The sequence below is a fragment of the Zingiber officinale genome, chromosome 5A (genome assembly GCF_018446385.1).
Source record: "Zingiber officinale cultivar Zhangliang chromosome 5A, Zo_v1.1, whole genome shotgun sequence".
Taxonomy (NCBI): Eukaryota; Viridiplantae; Streptophyta; class Magnoliopsida; order Zingiberales; family Zingiberaceae; genus Zingiber; species Zingiber officinale.
The window spans coordinates 68,543,043-68,548,122 of record NC_055994.1 but is presented as its reverse complement, the minus strand read 5'-3'; positions in this window follow the sequence as shown (position 1 = coordinate 68,548,122).

Genomic DNA, 5,080 nt, shown 5'->3' with positions numbered 1-5,080 from the left:
TATCGACTATCATGCTGCACAGTATGTTATATCTTACTTTCAAAAATATTTCTTTTGTTTTTGCTGCTCAAATTGACGTTGCCTAGGTCGGAAAAGAACTTGCGAATGTGTTATTTGAATTAAAAGTTTTGGCATTTGGTGTATTAAGTTCTTATTTCGGTTGACCTTTTGGCAAATTTTTGTTAGATGGCATTGGGTATTCAATTTAATTTATACTGGTTAATTTTGAGATGATCCATTTGATCTTATAAAAATTTTCTATTAATCATCATGATAAATTAATACTAAATTGATTAATACTCATCAATTTAGTGTTCTTTGATGAACTATTAGATCAACTATTGTCAAGAACAAATTATCCTTGATTTGTCAAAACTGAAACTCCACGGTAGTAGGTCTAAACATTTGAAAAGACGCTGAGGGTCTAGGTTTATTAAAATTTCTTTAATTATTTTATATAATAAAATTACAAACATTGGGAATAGAAACTAATAGACTATACTAATCATTTTGTAAATTACGGATTGCCTTCTTAATCCTCTCCCTAATGACCTAACACTCAACACTTTTACCGGCGACGGCCGTCATTGCTTCAGTCACCTTATATATCTCCGCCAACGACCGGAACCGCCGCCCCTTCCTCGGCTGTTGGCTTTCCTCCTCTTTTGTTTCTTCAGCGATGGTGTCGTTCTCCATCCTCCTGTCCACCCCACCACTCTTGCTCTGTGTTGTCGCTGATCCTTCACACTCGTCTCCCTCGCCGCCGCTGCTCTGCGGAACCAGCTGCCTCCCCACCTCAATTTCCGACTTGTTGTTCTGCTCCATGGCGAAAGCAGAGCGATTAAGAATGGTTAATTAATTCCTCCCCTTGTTGGTCGAAGAACGAAGAGGAGGAAGAGTGAGAAGTGTGGCGGTTTAAATTGGCGAGTAAACGTAGGAAGAAGTCTCGGTCAAATAAGCGCGTTCTCAAAGATGAAACAAGGAAGAAGAAGGATGACCCGAAGACTTCGTAGAAAGTGAAGGTTAATTTCGAGGCGTTTGCTCACTGAACCGGTCTGGGGAAGTTTTTTTTTTTTGTTTGGTTTTCCCGTCAGCAATGAGAACAAATCCATGTAAAGATAACGTAAACAATTTGGAGCAGTGATCAACGGAAGGAATGACATTTTTTTATGTATGTATTTGTTTGTGTATTGTGAGTCGGAAAACCATAAACAAATGCGAGCGAGAGCAATGAACAGCCGGTCTGAGCTTGGAGAACAAGAACTCAATAAAATGTGAATGGAATTTGTTCTTCACTTGGTAAGAGAACCAAAGGGAGGACTTAATTGTCAAGTCAAGAAATCAACGTTGCAGGTACAACATGCAAGACCAACAAAAATTAACAGGATGTTCCCGTGCAGCGGTAGAGAGGGACATTCATGGATACTTAAATAATAATTTTTACATTTTTAAATTGTGATTCAATTTAAAGTAAATCTATTGTCGTAAAATTTCTAATGTGGGATTATTCCCGCAATTAATTTCATCCATTTTCATTCATTGTTCTGACATATGTAAGAGAAAGAGACTCTCTAAAAGATAGAAAAACAAAATGCTCCTAAGTTGCAAAAAGGCGGGTCCCGCCGCCCAGCGGCCCCCTCACCCCTGCCCCACGAGTATGAGAGGGAGTAAATCACGGTGAATACGGGCCCGGCGATGACATGGCGGTCGAAGGTGTTTAGCACGGACAGATATTGATGTTATCGCAATTGCTGCCGCAGACCTTCGACCTCCCGACCCATGTTGCAAGAATACCATGTCATAACCGGTTGATCCCGCCCGTGGGGGCAAAACAAAAAACAAAATGCTCCTAAGATGATTATATTGGTTGCTAAGGAATAATAATAGATGAAAGTTTTTATGCTATAATACGAAGAGCTCTCTATGATTGTGAAGACAGTTGACGAAGATAGTGAAGGATTAAGTCTAGTGGGCTTCAATCTCTATAGTATAGATTTACACTCAGTTAATATATCACGACTAATTATCATTAAGAAAATTAAATCTGTATCAATTTCAATTTTGTATTAACTTATTGCTAGATGATAACTAGATCTTTTGCAGCATAGGTGATTATGCTCATCCCAAGCGTCCCTCACAACCCGTTTCTAGGTTATGTGAAGGGAGGTAAATCACGAGGTCAGCTGATAGCCGACAATCAAATTGGCTAGGAGGTGGGAGGAGTTTTTTTTTCAAAGGGCGTGCACTTGCTAGTAATTGATCCTTTGCCTCATTGTAACAAGTTTGCCGCTCTCTAGCCAACTGGGCATCCCTTGAGGACGATAACTAGAACTTTGGATTGATGCATCATATGGATTATTTCTATGTATTTATTATTTCTTTCAAATGATATCAGAGTTAAGGATTAACTTATTGTCGATTTTTAAGGCATAAAAATTATTTTCAATGATTAAGAAATATACATCATTTTTCATTCAATTCCATATGGATGAGCAGTTGGGTGCCTCTATACACGGTTTAAATTTTGATTTCAAAAAACATGCAGCGAAAGCATAATAATTTCCTAAATTATTACGACGCACTTCACACAAATACATAGGAACACACATGCGTAGACATAACCGTAGAATAAAATTTCATAAAGAAATTATACATACCAGATGATGTTTAGAGGAAACAACATCAACTAGCAAACTTTACCAAGTTTGTCTTTATTTGTATCCACACTGAGATGCCTTCGAGACGACTTCATTAAGCCACAAGTTTTCATCTATGATTTAGTACTAGTCTAAGGGAGGAGACAACATGATCCAAGAGAGAGATCTCAGCTCAATTTTGTGTCCGACGATGAGGGCAACCTCAAGGCACAAATCGAGGGATGGAGAGAGGAGACCCACATTGCAATGTGATGGCCGACGACCAAAGTGAACCAGCAACAACCAAGAGGATAACAACCTCTTGTTGCTATTCAGCTTGCACAACAACAATTCAGCTACTGTCTAGTGGCTGGAAGGTCGGTGGGAGTCTGGGTTGGTGTTGGAGATCCGACAACAGGGGTAACTGACAGTAAGGCTTTGGGAAGTGGCGGTGGCAAGCAAGGTGGTGACCCCTTGCGTGGTGACGACACAAGAGAGGGTCGGAGAGGAGAAGAGGAGAGAAATCTAATCTCAATTAGGTTGTCCTTAATTCTCTTAATGAGATTATTGTCTCTTGTTCTATAAAGGGGTATTTATATACCTCTTCATTATGACTTGGGAAGCAAGTCATAACCCAAACCCAAAACCAAATTCAAGTCCACATCATATGTGTTGGTTCAATCCATTAGCAATAAGCTTGGTTAAAAAACCAAACCATCTTAGTTTACAACCAAACCAATTTTGGTTCATAACTAAATCAAACCAATTTAGTTTATTACTAAACCATAATGGACCCAACTTGTCTACAAGAGGTGCGGATCACCATTGCTTCCAATACAATAAATATCTTCTATATTTTTCCTTCGTTTGGTCTTACCAGACTTAGTCTCTCTCAATTTGAGAATCTAATTCTCAAACTTGTTTAAGTCTTTCGGAGATACTCATAGTGTATGTGACCCAATAGATTCTTAGTTATGTTGACTGTTCATAATTAACCATTAATTATGATTCAGTAATGAGTGGTACCTAATAGTACATTATGACCCCCAATTGACTAAAAGATTATAGTTGATCCCAGAACAATTCTAAACCATTCAACAGTTATAGTCAATAATGTGTCTGTTCCTTTCATTCATCTTATATTCATTTGGTTCAGGATATGATCTATGTGTCAGTTTCCACTAGGCTAACTAAGTCACATCTATCCCAAGTAATAGTTTATTATCTTGTGGATTCAAATTACTCAAAACACGAGTCTAAGAAGACCATCCTCTTGGCATATTTTGCTTTAGCCAAAGATTTATCAGTAGTAATCTTGACAAGTGGTCGTAGGGTATACGTCTCCTTATAAAAAGGAGTGATAATCCTTTGTGTGTTATTCAAACACCTTCGGACATATTGAATTATATCCAATTATCTCAGACTTGTACCTCCTAGGAGATGATTGTCAAGATATCAAAGTATAAGCCTCCATTATCAAGATGACTTGAATACCTTAAGTCTAAGGAAACTTGCACTTGAGTTGTAATGAGATCTTCATTGACATGTAGAGAACCACATAAAGTGTCATAGCAAGTCACATCCAATGAACTAGTTACCCTTAACTAACATCTATATGTTAACTTTTAAGATCCCAATATTTTCAGCCAGTGAAGTCTGACTCCTTGGATAAACTAAGGAGCATAACATATGCTAGTCTTACATAATTGATGATATCCAATCTCATCAATTCATTAACTAGGAGATATTTTAATATGCACATAATTACACATGGAGAGATATCTACTAATTGTGATCCAATCATAATTTTTCTCATGCTATGCATTGTATTGTGAACTTCATTAATTGAGTTTAAGATCAATATCATATACATATAGAATGGACACTCAAATAAAGAATTTTTATTTATCTAATAAATAATACAAATCTAAGGTGATTGCCTTAGGACACTCTCAAATATAACATGAGCAAAATGGATGCATATCCATTGAATGTAGCATGAATAGGTTAAGATTTAATCTATGAATTTAGTTTTTTGCATATTATCTATGAACGCAATTGACGATGCGATTTTAGGGTTTTAGAGCTTACAAAATCGTGTTTAGAAAATCAGGTTTTCTGATATCAATTGATTGGTGAGATCACCAATCGATTGGTAAGCACAAATTTGGGCACATAATGTTCCTAAATCGATTGAACGATCAATTGGTGTTCACAAATTGATTGTCATAAGGACCAATCGATTGAGATACCCAGAATTGCGCATAAAAAGGCTTAAAATCAATTGGATGATTGATTGGTGTTCACCAATCGATTGCTATAAGGACCAATCAATTGGTAAACTTGGGATCGTGCACAGAAGATCTCCAAGTCGATTGGGCAATCTATTGGTTAATACCAATCTGTTGGGAATTATGGGAAACAAAATATATGTTTTTGATAAA